Genomic DNA, 17,582 nt, shown 5'->3' with positions numbered 1-17,582 from the left:
GGGTTCGTGTTGAAACTCTTGCGACTGAGGCATGAGTAAAAGAACGCCAGTCGGTGCTCCGAGACGTACTGAGTAAAGTCGGTGGGGTCTACCATGATCTAGATATGCTATCTACTATGATCCAATCATTTTAAGAGATAATTTGAGGGCTCTGGCTTAAAAACGAAGTATTTCTATGTTGGTGGAGAAGAGATATTTATGGTAGATTTTTTTCTATCTATAGATTGATTTGATTCTCTAACTGTTATATTTTTGCTAAAATAGGTTGCTTCATTATTAGCATCCTATATCCATTGTCACTATATATTATGGCTGTAATCTCCATTGTCATTATGAATTAGAATATCTCCCATCCTCTTTTCCCGTGCACGTAGAATCGCTACACTGGCGGGCAAAGTACGTAAATCCGTGTGTATTTTTTTCTTGCTATATTATTTCTTCTTCGCTATATCGTATCAGAGCGAAAAATTTTGTGCAGTTGTGATCTAATTCATCATTAAGAAAGAAGGAAACGTGCTGCCTCCTTTTTTCATTTTCTGCAGAATTTTTTTGCAGTTGTGATCTAATTGATGATCGATATTGTGCTACATGGTTATACTTGCTAAAATCAAAAACTGAGGTGTTATCTGTTTTCAAAGATTTTCATAATATGGTGATTACTCAATTCAATGCCAAAGTTAAAGTTTTTAGGTCTGATAATGGTACGGAATATACCAAAGGACCTTTTTCTGAAAATATTCGCAATCAAGGTATTATTCACTAAACTAGTTGCATGAGAATACCACAATAAAATGGGGTGGCTGAGAGAAAAAACCGGTACATTTTAGAGACTGCAAGAGCTCTCATGTTTCAAAAAGATCTTGGTCCCATAGAGTTTTGACTGCAACATATTTGATTAATCGATTTCCTAGTCGAGTAATCAATTTTCAGTCACCAATGGAAGTCTTGAAGAATCGGAAGCCGGACATATCTCATTTGCGGGTATTTGGTTGTGTCTGTTATGTGCACCAACAAGCTATCTATCGTGATAAGTTGAATGCTCAATCAAATCAGTGTGCATTTTTTGGGTATTTTTCCATAAAGAAATGGTACATATGTTATGACTTGGCATCTACAAAGATTTTTATTTCTCGTGATGTACGCTTTGTTGAATCTGAATCTTATTTCCAAGCGCAAAGTGATTACATGAATGGGTCCCAGAGGAGAGTACTTGTATGATTTGGTACCGCTTCCAACAGTAACTGATGATGTCATTGCCCGAGCTATACGTCCAGAAAATGAAGCAACTCCTACAGTTGAAACAACAGTACCTCATAGCAGCACTTCCAACTCAACGGAGATCAAGTAGAGAGACTCATCTTCCAGAAAGAATGAAAGATTTTTTTACTTATCATGCTGTCTCTTATCCTATGCAGGTTTATTTGACATATGATAATGTTACTCAGTCTCATTCTGCTTTCTTGAGTGCAGTATCTAGTGATCAAGAACCAAAGACTTTTCGAGAAGTTAATTCCAATCCAGTTTGGAAAAATACTATGAAAGAAGAATTGCATGTACTTGATGAGAATAAAACATGGGACATTGTTAAATTGCCTCCAGGAAAGAAAACAGTGTTGTTGGATATATAAAATAAAATATAAGAGTGATGGAACTGTGGAACGACATAAGACGAAACTGGTTGCTAAAGGATTTACTCAAACTCATGGAGAAGATTATAAAGAGACAATTGCACCCACTACAAAGATGAACACATTTCGAGTTCTTATATCCCTGGCAGTTAATCAAGATTGGAAATTATTCCAAATGGATGTAAAATCCTGCATGGTGACATAGAAGAAAAAATTTATATGAGTGTACCACCTGGTCATCCACAAGAATTTAAACTTGGTTTAGTGTGCAAACTAAAAAAGGCTATATATGGGCTTAAACAGTCACCACGAGCTTGGTGTGCTAAGCTCATTTCTGTTCTCATGATTAATGGCCTACAAAGGAGTGCTGCAGATCCTTCTCTATTTGTTAAAAAAGGTATTTCAGGTACCATTATTGTTCTGATGTATGTTGATGATATAGTGATTACATGCGATAATCAAGATGAAATATCAAAGCTCAAGACTCTCTTACGCAAGCAATTTGCTATCAAATATTTGAGAGTTTTAAAGTATTTTCTTGGATTAGAAATTGCCTACTCAAAAAAGGGCATATTTCTTAATCAACGAAAATATGTGTTGGACCTGTTACAAGAAACTGAAAAATTGGGAGTAAGACTGTTAGACACTCCTATAAGACCGTCAGACACTTCTACTGACAGTGGCGGTAAGCTTGGTGATGATGGTGAATTATTTTCTGATATTGGTCCATTTCAAAGATTAGTTGGTAGACTAATTTATTTAACTATTACTCAGCTAGATATCTCATATGCAGTTAATTTGGTCAGTAGATTTATGCATGCACCGAGAGTTGATCACATGAATGCTGTTAATAGAATTTTGCAGTATTTGAAGGGTTCTCGAGGAAGAGGTATATGGATGCATAAAAATGGACACAGTTCTATTACTGCTTATACTGATGCTGATTGGGCTGGGTGTCCAGTTGATCGAAGATCTACAACAGGATATTGTACATTTGTTGGAGGTAACCTGGTAACATGGAAGAGTAAGAAACAGAATGTCGTTGCGCGATCAAGTGCAGAAGCAGAATATCGAGCAATGACTTCAACCACTAGTGAAGTTATTTGGCTCCGGGCCTTATTGCAGGATTTGGGTTTTGGTTCATCCTAACCAACAAAAATGTTCCGTGACAATCAGGCTGTAATCGCATGGCTTCAAATCCAGTTTATCACGAGCGAACTAAACATATTGAGGTGGATTGTCACTTTATTCGAGAAAATGTACAAGACAATGTTATTCGTCCTCTTTTTGTTCGTGGCAACCAACAGTTAGCGGATATTTTCACTAAGGGACTACCTGCTCCCAAGTTTCAAGAGATATTATCCAAGTTGGGCTCTATCAATATTTTCGCACCAATTTGAGGGGGAGTGTTGGTGGAGAAGAGAGATTTATGGTGGATTTTTTTCTATTTATATATTGATTTGATTCTCTGTAGTTATATTTTTGCTAAAATAGGTTGCTCCATTATTAGCATCCTATATCCATGGTCATTATATATTGTGGTTGTAATCTCCATTGTCACCATGAATTAGAATATCTCTCATCCTCTTCTCCCGTGCATGTAGGATTGCTACATTGGTGGGCGAAGCATGTAAATCCGTGTGTATTTTCTCCTTGCTATATTATTTCTTCTTTGCTATAATCCAGATCTCAAGTAGACCTCACCACGGGAATCAGTGTGAATTGAAATTCTACTGTTGAAAATTTCTTGGGGGCTACAGAAGTTTTGGTTCGATATGTAATTTGTGTTTTCCTTTCCTCCATGACCATGTGATCTTATGAACATGTTGGATGACAAATAAACATCACTGTGGCCCTAGCAAGGTTTCACCTGTGGAAGTCATTATTCCTACTGTTTCGTGTGGTGTGATCCAATTGAGCTTTGGGCATATTTCAATTTCCGGCTCGACCACTAAAATGAACTAGAAAAACGGATGGACGGCTTGGCTAACCCACACACATTCACTGTAGGCCCAACTGAGTTTACTCGGTATGATAAAAGTTCCATGCAATCCACTCTGTCCATTAGTGCCGCCAGCTCATGTTACCAAATAATGAATCGCATCCAGTACTTAAGTGGGGCTACACTGTAGGAAAGAGCAGGAAGATGTGCTCTTGGGTCAGGCTCATTTTTGTTTTTATCTTTCATCTGGGTGGGAATCACTTTTTGAACGGGTTGGATGGTATATAAGCAACATCTTTCATCTGGGTGGGAATCACTATTTCACCGGGTTGGATGGTATATAAGCAACATGGTTATCTCTACTAAGGTTTCAACGGTGGGTGTTTCCATCTGCACTGTTTTCTGTGGTTTGGCCCACCTGGATTTTACATCTGCACTATTTTTTGGATAAATGCCCAGAAATGATCCGGAAAAACGGATGGACAACGTAAATACAAAATACATATATCAAGGTGAGCCCCACGGTAAGGGCCGCACCTTCTTAAGTGAAGCCGGGTTCTCACCTAATCCGCTCTCCTCCCGTTTGCAGGTGGTTTATCAATGACGCGGTGGTTTAGATCTTGGGCCGGAAAAATCCGGGGAACGAGATCTCTATTATATCCTTGATTTAAGAGAAAAGAAAAAAATATAGAAAAAGAAGGAGAAGAAGAAGATTTTTTGTAGAGTTGCTTATCATACAAAATATAGTAATAAGAACTTTTGAACAAGGATTTCCCAATATTTCATACTTCAGGAATGTCATACTATATTAGAACAAATGCATTGCTAGCAAAAAATGTTTTAACCGTCAATTTACTTTGTACTTAGTGGGCCACCTGAACTGTGAAACTGTCTGAATTTTTTAAGGCAGAATGTCTAAGCAATATTCCTAACATTATTGAAAGATCAGATCTTACGTACGTCTTTCATACTTACACATTTGCCACGTGTGGATATTTACGGCTTTCCCCCGCAGGTGAAATTAGCCAACCTCTCCTGTAGCAAGGCTGCTTTTCTCTCTCTTTCCTCGTTTTAACGGCTCATCATACCTTTACACGGGGAACACGTGCCAAGTGGGCATATCCGTGGTACTGGTACATCTAAGCTTTGCATACGGTGGGACGCACGTAGACAGGCTGGAGGGTGGTCCATTCATTAGGCGAGCCACCTATATGTGGAAGCTACTCTTCGCAAATGCTTTTAAAAACCGTCGGCCTACACGTGTGGTCTGCCTGATTGTTTTGCATTGCATCTTGGCGGTGAGGGCCACGTCACATACGACTTAGATATCCCATAGGAAATCGGATTGCGCACTGAGTTACTCAGTAGGCTTTTAACGTGGGCCTACCGTGAATGTATGTGGGTTATCCACACCGTCCATACGTTTTTCCAGCTCCTTTTAGTGGTTGAGACGAAAATTGAAGCATTCCCAAAGCTTAAGTAGGCCACACCACATGAAACAGAACCTTGGTATGGCCCACAGTGATGTTTACTTGTCATCCAACCTGTTAATAAATCACACAGACATGGATGAAGGTAAAGAAAAAAAATAACAGATTGATCCAAAACTTCTGTTGCCCCAAGAAATTTTCGACAGTAGAATTTCAATTCACACTTTCCCATGGTGAGGTACACTTGAGATTTAGATATACTTAGTTTTTTGGCTAGAGCCTAAAATTATCATTTAAAATGGATGGACGGAGTGGATAAAATAGATAAATCATGGTGGACCCCACGGAGTTTACTCAGTACGCAATCCGCGTCCATCCCATAGACGTGCTAGGTTGTATCGGGCGATTTCAAAGGTACGTGTCATGGTTAAAAGACTCGGTGACAAGTACCAACTAGTCAAGCTGGTCAACTCATCTGAGACCACATTGCTGGTTTTGCATGCATGTAATTTTAACAGTAAGGACTGGCCAGTCAGATCTTACACAGCCATAACTCGTTCTCCCTCTAAGTTCTGTACTCTTTCAAAGTTTGCTGGATGGACGGCAATTGTCTTTTGTCATGTGTTAGATTTCCATGTGCGTCTTTCAACATTTTTTAAATGATGGTGAACCAACACCCTGTACAGTGTACATGAAGTGGAATTGTGGGCTTCACCTGGGGAAGCCTGCCATAAAATCACACGTTAGGGATGACCTTAACCATCCGATTGCTGGTTACTGGAATGGATGGTTAAAATTTAAATCATCCGCGGACCAACTGCATCAGCATACATCACCCTTGGGATGTGGTCCATCTACATAATCGAACGCTTTGGATCGACTTTCTCTATGCCACGTGGACAAAAACTGAGGAAGCGGTGAGAAAGGTTAATGACTTGGCACGTGAACTTAATAATAGCTGAGGCATAGCTGAGACTCTGATACAGGCTACATGGGTAGATCCTGAAAAGAGCCTGTCTCAGGTGAGACCCCAGATCCACGCAGGTGAGTGGGACCCCTGACGGTGGGGCTCACAGTGATGCATGTGCATTAAATCCACACCGTCCAACCGTTTTGAAAAGCTCATTTCAGGGCATAAGCCAGAAACAGTGATAATCGACTATTAAAAATTTCTCCTGGGCCTCACAAGTTTTGGATCAAGCTTATATTCATGTGGTCTCTTCATCCAGATCTTTCGGACCTTATCAACAGGTTGGATGGAAAATAAACATTCCGCTGGCTACATGAATTTTTTAATGGTGGGGATTCAATCACCACTGTTTCCTGTGGTATGGCCCAAATAAGATTTTGATCTGCTTCATTTTTGGGATCATCCCTTAAAATGAGCTTTCAAAACGGTTGGACGGTGTAGATTTAATCCCCTCCCCTCACGCCTCTTGAAATGTGAAAATGCTTGTCACCTTCATTTAATCTTTCTAAAAAAATAAAAAACAGATGAGTGCGGATCCTCTGTTTGGTGGTAACAGTGAGCGGCTGAATCCAGCTTTATTATTGGCGCACGTCGCTGTAATTGCCACGGCATCATTTTTATTAAGTGCATTAAAAAATTTACATTCGACAGAAAGTCTAACGGAAACGGTAGACGGTTTCATCGGGAAATCGGATTGCCTACTGTGTACACATTACGCTCTTATTGTCCCGAGTAAACTCAGTTGTGCCCACCTTGTATGTACTTAGTCTATCCACGCCGTCTATCCGTTTTTCCATCGAATTCAAGGGGTTGAGCCCAAAATTAAAGTATATCCAAATATCAAGTGGATCATACTACAGTAAACAGCGGGGAAAATGATTTCCACCATTGAAAGCCTGCTAGGCTCCACAGTGATGTTTATTTGTCATCCAACCCGTTCATGAGTTCATACAGACATGGATGAAAAGGAAACACAAATATAAGATTGATCCAAAACTTTTGTAGCCCCCAAAAATTTTTCAATGGTAAATGTTCAATTCAACTGTTTCCTATAGTGTGGCCCATTTGAACATTGTATACGCTTCATTTTTTGTCTCAAGCCCTAAAATTATCTGGTAAAATTGATTAATAGAGCGGATAAAATACATAGATTATGGTGGACCCCACAAAGTTTACTTGGTACTCAGCTTCCAATGGGCCGAGTAGCGAGACTCGCAACTAAAGTGATGTCACCTAGTTCTGTAGGTCCCACCATGGTGTATGTTTTGTATACACACCATCCATCCATATGGAGAGATCATTTTTGGGCATGAGCCAAAGAATGAATCAGATCCAAACTCGAGTGGACCCCACCATAGAAAACAGTGGAGAGAGTCACGCCCACCATTAAAAACTTCTCAGGGTCACAAAAGTTTTCGATAAAGTTGATATTTGTGTTTTCCCTTCTTTAATGTTTATGTTAACTTAAGGTCCACCATGATTTTTTTTTAAGTTTCAATTTGGGGATTCAATGCCCAAGTTGAGGAGTCGAGATTTGCTACTAAAGTGATGTCACCTAGTTATGTCGGTCCCACCATGACGTTTGTTTTGTATCCACATCCTTCCATTTGTAGAGATTATTTTAGGGCATGAGCCAAAGAATGAATCAAATCCAAAACTCGAGTGGACCCTACCATAGAAAACAGTTAAGAGAGTACGCTCACCATTAAAAACTTCTAAGGGCCACAAAAGTTTTCAATCAAGCTGATATTGTGTTTCCACTTCTTTAATGTCATGAATAGGTTGGATCTTAAATAAAAATCATGATGGACCTTAGGAAGGCTTCAACGGTGCACGTTACTCTACTCACTGTTTTCTACGGTCCACTCCAGCTTTTGACCTGCCTCATTCTTTGGATCATACCCTAAAATGATCTCTCTAAATGGATGGACAATGTGGATACAACACATACATCATGGTGGGCCCCATAGAACTTGGTGGCGTCACTTCAGTGGCGAGTCTAGCTACTTAACTTGTCGGTAGCTAATCCGCCACCAATTTCTTTCTTTTAAAATTTAATTAGGCCATGTCATCTCACGGCAATTTTATAAGATAAAAATAAAAATAAAAAATTTACAAAATCCGCTTGATTAGCAAGGAATATTGTCGCAACCCAAGATAAGTGATGTCTGTAGGATCCTCACCGTGGGCTCACCTTGATCTATGCGTTGTATATCTACTTCATCCATCCATTTTCTCATATTATTTTAAGACTCGACTCAAATCGGTACTTGTGATCGGGTCAGACTCAGTCTGAATTAGTCCAGGCCAGACCCGGACTCAGATCGGGTTAGGCATGCTGGACTCGGTATCGAGTCAAGTTGAGTTTGGGTCAAGCCTATTTCAAAACTGAATCGAGTCAGGTAAGCTCTAACTCGGTTTGAATTGACTCAATGCCCATCTAACCGTGATGATTATTTTTTTATCCACACTATTTATCCATTTTGCTCACTTACGTTAGGGCACGAGTCTAAAAATAGATAGATCGATATCTCAATATCTCAAGTGGACCATACCATAGGAAAAGTGGTGATTAAACACATACCATTATAAACTTCATAGAGCCCAATGTAATGTTTATTTTCCATCCAGCCAACTAATAACGTCACAAAGACATAGATGAAGAGAAAACACAAATATCAGCTTGATCCAAAACTTTTGTAGCCTCCAATAAGTTTTTAATCTTCTAATCATCCATGTTTCTTGTGGTGTGGTCTGCTTGAGATTTAGATCTTCCTCAATTTTGTGCTTATAAACTAGAATGATCTGTAAAAATGAATGGACAGCGTGGATAAAATACATACATCATGGTGGAGCCAATAGAACTTTTCCAGGATCGTTACTCTTACTCCAGTGGTAAACTCTCTAGAGTTTTAACACCTAGTCAAGGGTTCAAGTATCCATAGGTGGTGAAATCCCACTACGGCGTGAGTGTGTGGGGTGTGTACGTGTGTAAAAAAATAATAATAGAGCTTTTCCAATAACACATAGTATTGTAGTCGGTGGTATATGTTACTAGTGTCCCCTTTGTCAAAGCCACTTATATGAACAAATAGTCGGTGGATCAAGTGGGTCATACTATGATGTTTTCTGGAAAATCAACTTGGACCACAAGATGCCTCACCCCATTTTAGGCCACAGGCCGAAAAAAATCAGTTTTATCTATAATTCAGGTTGACCGTATGATTGTAGATAGTGTATAAACAATCCCCGCCTTCCAAATTGTTTCCATGATCTGGCCCAAGTGATTCACGCATCAGTATGATTTTTGGCAAAATGCTTTAAAAAAAAATAAAAATAAAATAATCTAATTGTTGAAGTGGATTTTGATGTAAGTATAATGTTTGACCCTTTAAAATAAATGGTGGACATCTCTCTCCTAACTATTTCCTTTAGTGCGTATCTCTAGGCTTAATATGGGACTTAATAGCCAATGGTTATAGTGGATATTACATAAACATCGCAGTGGGCCCAAGAAAAATCAAGAGTCACTCCCCATACACACACACACACACACACACACACACACAAAAATTCTCTTTACAATTGGAGAAGTACGGGGGATTAAATTTTTTGCGGGGGCCCACCATGTTATGTATGCAAAATCCATTCTGATAATTACATATGTAATCATTTAGGCTCGAATCCAAAAAAATTAGGTTAACACGGGATTCATGTGAGCCATACCAGAGAAAATATTTGGAAGAGAGACATTCACCCTTGAAATTTATAGGACCCACCATGATGATTATATAAAATAGAAACATTAGTTTCCTAATGGAACCTCATCATTTTGTCAAATGGAACCTTATTAATTTGTTAAATGAATCTGTTACTTTGTCTATTGAAACTCTCTCATTTTATTTGACAAGTCACTACTTTATCTAGTGAAATCCTGTAACAACCCTGAATTTTGACGCATTGAAAAAAACTAAAATAAATATTTAAATATTTTATTTTTAAATAAAAATAAAAATAACTTAATAGTTGAGTTGGTAGAGACATTCTTAGTTAGGAGAGATGTCTAGAAATTGATTTTTGAAGTAGTAATAATAAATTTTTTTATCAAATGTTATAAAAAATTTAAATTCAGGATAAGGGAGAATGTGCTCATCCTATGAGAAGTTTCTTTAAAAATGGATACGAAAAGATTTCTGCATAAGAAAAAAAGAGATAGGAAGCCCTAAAGAAAAAGAAAGGAAATCTACGAAGGCTTGATCAGGTAAGTTCCAACCCTTAAATCTTTTTAATTTTTTTATTATGTTAGTAATTTCTTCTTAATCTATACAATGGATGGTGTGGATCATCCACATGATCATTGTATAGGTGTGTAGAGACAATTTTAACAAAGTGATACTTTATAATTTTAGATCTATTTAGTAATATTTTAAGAATAAATTTAATACGTGCAATCTAATTGTGTTAAGATATATCTAAACGAGTCATTTGATCCTAAGCACCAAAAGATAATTGTGCCTTGAATTTCAGATCGATATGACCATCAGATGGGCTACATTAGTCAAATCTATAAATGTTTAATAAGGAAAGTTTAGATTTCTGTGCAACTGATTGATATCACTTAGCGTAGAAACTCGAGATGGGTCATTGGTGTACATATTGTTAGATTTATACTATTCATCCAATGTGTAGAGGCAAAATATGCCAAGACCTCAAAAATTCGTATGATCCAATCATCTAGTGGGCTACCCCGATTAACCATTTGATATTCAATTTCAGGACCTTAAAAAGAAAATCTAAATTTTGATAATTAAATTTAATAAACATATAATTTTAATTATTTGATTATTTAGGGTTTGGCCACCTAGGATGTAACAAAGGTGCGCCTCATTTTATAATATAACCAGATGAATAATAATATTGTTCATATAACTGATAGGAGCTCTAAATTCAAACCAACCCAATTACCTTGTGGATTCTACACTATCAGACTCAGGTGAGTAACCCAACTTGTCTCATGATTCATTAAAATTAAAATAAATCATTTGTGAATGTTTAATTGATTGATCTTGATTTGAGTTTTTTGTTATGATAATTGTATGCTAAATTCATATGTAAATATTCCGATCAAGACAACTATGCTAAATATGAAAAATATGCATTTACATATCATCCATCATTCATTACATTTGCATAATGCATGTTCGATCTTAGGGGCCCTCCCTGGAAGAAATGTCGATCTTGGTAGAGCATTATCAGATGCGAGCTATGGCCAAGCCTTTCGAAATGTGGAAGTCTACCTAACGGGTGGATGCGGGTTGCGACCTCCAACCAAGCAGAAGGACGATCATCCCATCTGATGCATTCATATACCATTTGCATCTATATTATTATATATATATTTTTTGTATTATTTTAATTACCATGATTATGAACCATGCTAAGTTATTTCACTAAGTCTGGCCAACTTACCCTTTTATTGATGAAAAAACCATACAGAGGAGCCATTAACAGATGACGTGGCGCAAGAATCGCATGGATCTACCGTATTTAAATACGACTTATGTGAAACGTGGTCATACTTATCTAAATTGAAGTCACGGTATTAGATCATTTCTGATTATGTGATTTATTTGCTAAAAAAGTTTGATTAACGTATAATGCATATTGGTATTGATTTTGAGATTTTAAGAAATTATCTTATTGAAATAATATTAGTCTGGAATAAACATATTTATAGTATGATAATATAATAAATAAATGATTTTTAAGATTTATATTATTTTAAGGGTCGTCAAGATTTATATAGGTCTGGTTGATTGGTGCTAAGTGTTATGTATGTGTGATTGGAGTTGGGGTAGAACTTAGACTGAATGTAATTATCACCTCTGATTAAACTGATTAAGGAATTGAGTTAGTACATTTTATGTACGAGTTACGACTCGAAACTCGGATTTGAGGGTGCACATTCTGTACTCGAATTTCAGAGCGTGACAAATCCTGTCACTTTGTACAGTAACATCATCACTTTGTCTAGTGGAACCAAGTCACTTTATTCGAAAACTCGTCATTTTATTAAACAAAACTTTATCAATTTGTGTGACAAACCCATCACTTTATCTAGTGGAACATCGTCACTTTATCTAATGGAATCCCGTTACTTTATCCAATAATCCCATCACGTTGTCGAGTAGAACCTTGTCACTCTGTCTAGCACCCATTTCACTTTATCTAGTGAAATTCCGTCACTTTGTCCAGCAACCTCGTCACTCTCTGTCTAGTAGAACCTCGTCATTTGATATAGTAGAACTTTGTCACTCTATCCTACTATATAGTCTCTTTATCTAGTAGAACCTCATCACTTTGTCCAGCAACCCAATCACTTTGTCTAGTAAACCTTGTCACTTCATCCAATAGGCTTGTCACTTTGTCCAGCAACCTCATCACTTTGTCTAGTGGAACCAGTCACCGTCTTCCAGCTTCGTTTAGTAGAAGCGGGTCACTTTGTTCGGCAACTCATCACTTTTTCCGATAATCTGTAACTTCGTCCAATGGAACCCTATTTGCTTTGTCTCGTTTAATCTTATTACTTTGTTTAGTGGAATCATGTTACTTTGTCGGGCAACCTTGTCACTTTGTTTAGTATAATTCTATCACTTCGTCTACTAACCCCGTCGCTTTGTCTAATGACTAAGAAAAAAATTATCCGTAATGGATGGTCCATATTGTCGGTGGCTCCAAGCCCACGTTGAATTGTGCCTTATATAATGTAGGGTCCACATCAAAGGTTGCCCTCACATAAATAGAGGATAAGGCTCCAAATCATGGACATTGTATTGCTAACTAGTATAATGTGTTGATTAAACTTTACGGGGAAGTAGATTACATCTCGCTTCCACATATACCATATTCTCTCTAGGCATGGGCTATGTTAGGCCCACCGTAATGTATGGGTTTTATCCATGCCGCCCACCAATTTTTTCAAATCATTTTAGGTTTTTAGCCTAAAAATAGGTAAATCTAAAGCTCAAATGGGCCACACTAAAAGAAATAATGGTAATAATGATTTAAAACCCTAAGATGGGTGTCATTATCACCACAATTTCTTCTAGTGTGGCCTAAGGAGTTTGGAAGAAGAATAAAGAAAAAAAAAGAGAGAGAAAAGAGGAGAGGAGAGAAGATGAAAGGGATTTTCAATCTACCAAGTCGAGTCAATCATCCATTTTGGTGCCGAATTTCCAGCATTGTTGTTGGATTATTTAGGCTAAAGCGTTTTAATCTGGAAGAGGAAGGAAAAAAATGAAGAAGGAGAGATGTCGATCTTAAAGTGAGAATATCCAACTCTAACAACATTGAGAGATAATTCAACTCTAAGGTGAGGATTACCCTTCAAGCTTTTCTACATCTTGATAGCTATCTTTCTTTATTCATCTTCGTTCATTACCTCATTGATTGCTTAATATGGTTGATTTCTCTTATTGATTTTGATTCTTTATAAATGATTGATGGATTGGATTTAAATTCAAATATTTAAACATACGATGAAATTAATACTTATTTTCTGGTTTTAAATAAACGCTTTAGATATGCACGTGCTATCGATATTATACGTAATCTAATTTGTCAAAGTAACGGGGTACCATTAGACAAAGTGACGATATTCCACTAGATAAAGTGATGGGGTTGCCAGACAGATTGATAGAGTTTTGTTTGATGAAATGATTTGTTTTCGAATAAAGTGACTTAGTTCCACTAGACAAAGTGACGATGTTATTCCACAATGTGACAAGATTTCACTGGATAAAGTAGTGGCTTATCAAATAAAATGACGGGGTTTCAATAGACAAAGTGACGGGTTCATTTGACAAAGTGATATGATTCCATTAGACAAAATGATAAGGTTTCATTAGATAAACTAATGTGTCCATTTTATATAATCATCATGGTGGGTCCTATATGTTTCAAGTATTAATGTCTCTCTTCTAAATATTTTCTTTGGTGTGGCTTACATAAATCTCGTGTTAACCTATTTTTTTGAATTCGAGCCTAAATGATTATGCATCTAATTGCTAGAGTGGATTTTGCATATACATCATGGTGGGCCCCGGCAAAAAATTCAATCCCCCGTACTTCTCCAATTGTAAAGATAATTTATATATAAATGGGAAAAGGTTCTATGCGGTCGAGCTCATGGGAACTTCCCATGAGATCGAGCTGTGTGGGCCACATTGTGATGCATGTTGAACATCTACCCCATCAATCAGATGCACCATTCCATGGTGGGCCTCAGGATTAAAATTCAAGTCAATCCGTGACTTGTGTGGGCCACACCACATATGAAAGTTGAGAGGGGTTACCCTTCCATTAAAACATTCATAATCATTTGTTGGGCCCATTGAGATGTGGTTCACAAATCCAGCCCATCCATTATGTGTGTCCCACTTGTATGATGGGTCAGACCAAGTTTCAGACGCATCCAAATTTCAGGTGGGCCCCGCCAAGTGCTTTTATATGTTTTAGGCATGTCTTCACATGATTTTAGATGGTATGGCCCACCTGAGTTCTGTATACGACTAATTTTTGGGAAACCCTGTAATTTAAAGGGGACCCATCAAATGTACTGTGTTGATGTTCGACATGCATCACGGTGGGGCCCACACAGCTCGACCACATAGAACCTTTTCCCTATATATATATATGTATGTATGGGGCATGACTCATGATTTTTTCGGGGCCCATTATGATGTTTATGTAATATTCATTATAATCATTAGCTATTAAGTCCCATATTGGGCTTAGAGATACCCACTAAAGGAAATAGTTAGGAGAAAGATGTCCACCCTTTATTTTAAATGGTTAAATATTATACTCTCTTTTATTCAGATTTTAGATTTCGATCTTGTTCTAGTTCTACTTCTAGTTTTTTTCATAATACGTATAAGTTTAATCCTTGTGGATTTGACCTCAGTCTCACCGTGTTATTACTACATCGCAACCCTACACTTGGGGTTGTGAACATTGAGTCGACTTACTAGGTTACTCAAACTCAACTCGTTTTGATTTTGGATTGGTTGAAGTCAACTTGATTAGGATTGACTCACCCACTCCGTTCGTATTGAGTCAGACGAGTCAAGTTTACTGAGTCGTCGCTTGCTTAGCTATAATCATTGTAAAGCCTAAAAAGGTTTTTTTTTTTTTTTTTTTTAATTTTTTTTTAAATTTTTAGTAGCACATAATAGCAACATTGGTGTTGTGTACTATGCCATGTGATCCGAGTGTAAAAGAAAGAACTCGACAACTCCGAATCCCCCAATGTGAGTGAGACCCATCTAATTGTATACATTGAATATTTATGCCATCTATCCATTTTACGAGCTCATTTTACAGAGTAGGCCAAAAAGTGAAGCCTATCCAAATCTCAAGTTGACCACACTACCAGAAACCATAATAATTGTATTAAAACCTTTTTGTGGGCCACAAATGGTTTTGGATCAAGCTGATATTTGTATTTTTCCTTCGTCCGGGCAATGTGACCTTATCAACAATAGATTGGACAGCAAATAAACATTGAAGTGGACAATGAAGTTTTCAATGGTTGGCATTCAATGACCAATGTTTCTTGTGGTGTGGTCCACTTAAGAGTTGTATCTGCTTCATTTTTTGTATAATTCTCTAAAATAATATGAGAAAATGGATGAATGGGGTAGATATACAACGTATAGATCAAGGCGGGCTCATCGTGAGGATTCTACGGACATCACTCATCATAGGTCGCAACTAATATTCTTTGCTAATCAGGTAAATTTTGTAATTTTTTTTATCTTATAAAATTGACGTGAGATGACGTAACCTAATTAAATTTTAGAAGAAAGAAATTGGATGCGAATTAGCTATCGAAAGGAGGTTGAGTAGCTAGACTCACTACTAAAGTGACGTCACCAGGTTACGTGGGGCCCACCATGATGTATGTGTTGTATCCACACTGTCCATCTATTTGGAGAGATCATTTTAGGTCATGATCAAAATAATGAGGTGGATCCAAAGCTGGAGTGGACCCCATCATAGAAAATAGTGAGGAGAGTGACGTCCACCGTTGAAGCCTTCCTAAGGTCCACTGTGATTTTTATTTGAGATACAGCTTGTTCATAAGTTAACACAGGCATTAAAGAAGGGAAAACACAAATATAGCCTTGGTCGAAGACATTTGTAACCCTTGGAAGTTTTTAATGGTGGGCATGACTCTCTCCACTGTTTTATGTGGTAGGGTCCACTTGTGTTTTGGATCTGATTGGACTCACGTAACTAGGTGACGTCACTTTAGTAGCAAGTCTCGCTGCTCAACCTGTTGCGCTGAGCCATTGAAAGGAAGCGGATTGCGTGGCGAGTAACTTAGTGTATTGAGTACCCTCTGTGGGGTTCATATGATTTATATATTTTATCCGCTCTGTTCATCAATTTTACTTGATAATTTTAGAGCTCGAGGCCAAAATGAAGCATATACAATATTCAAATGGACCACACCATAGGAAATAGTTGAATTGATCGTTTACCATTGAAATTTTTTTAGGGGCTACAAAAGTTTTGGATGAATCTTATATTTGTGTTTTCCCTTCATCCATGTCTGTATGAACTCATGAACCGGTTGGATGACAAATAAACATCACTGAAGGGCCTAGCAAGGTTTCAATGGTGGAAATCATTATCCCCACTGTTTACTGTGTTATGATCCCCTTGATATTTGGATATACTTCAATTTGGGGCTCAACCCCTTAAATTAGATGGAAAAACGGATGGACGGTGTGGATAGGCCACATACATAAAAGGTGGGCCCAACTGAGTTTACTCAGTACGATAAGAGCGTAATTTACACGTCACGCAATCCGATTTCCAAATGGAAACCGTATAACGTTTCTGTATAGACTTTCCGTGAAATATAGTTTTATTTTTAATATATGTAATAAAACGGGTGACATGGCAGGGATGAATGATAAAGCTAGATTCAGCCGCTCACCGTTTCCACGAAACGAACAGAGAATCCGCACTCAAAAAAAAGATTGCTTTTCCAAAAATAGCCTGAAAATCATAATAGCAGAAGCAGGGGACATTTAATTATCGTACGCAAGGGTCGTAATTAAGCTCTGAACCAACCACGAGGCTTGCTATAATATATCCAGGCGTAGCGTACGGCAACATGAGAAGTCAGGATTGTAGCCGTTAAATCTGGGTCCGTGTCAATAATCCAAACTGTTTATTTGATGGACCCAACCGTGCAATGAGAAAATTATTAGATTGAAATATTTAACCTTTTAATTATTCAAAGGTTAAGAAGACCATCGATGTTCAAATGATCAAAGGTTTTAAATTACCATATTTAAAGTATTTATTTTCTAAATATACCCCATCGAAGGTGAGGCCCATCATATAAACGGTTTTGATCATTAAAAGACGACCTGGGGTCGAAAGGGCATAGTCATGAGTCATACGTCAGGATGTACAAGGAGCAAACCTCATCAGCCAGCTCCGAAGTTCGTGAATCGTGACCTCCAACGTCGATTCGGACACGCGACCTGCTCTCATTCTTTATCCGTGAGACGAAAATGCCCTCTAAAAATGAC

The sequence above is a fragment of the Magnolia sinica genome, chromosome 5 (assembly GCF_029962835.1).
Source record: "Magnolia sinica isolate HGM2019 chromosome 5, MsV1, whole genome shotgun sequence".
Taxonomy (NCBI): Eukaryota; Viridiplantae; Streptophyta; class Magnoliopsida; order Magnoliales; family Magnoliaceae; genus Magnolia; species Magnolia sinica.
The sequence above is the reverse complement of the archived record's forward strand: the minus strand, read 5'-3'. Positions refer to the sequence as shown.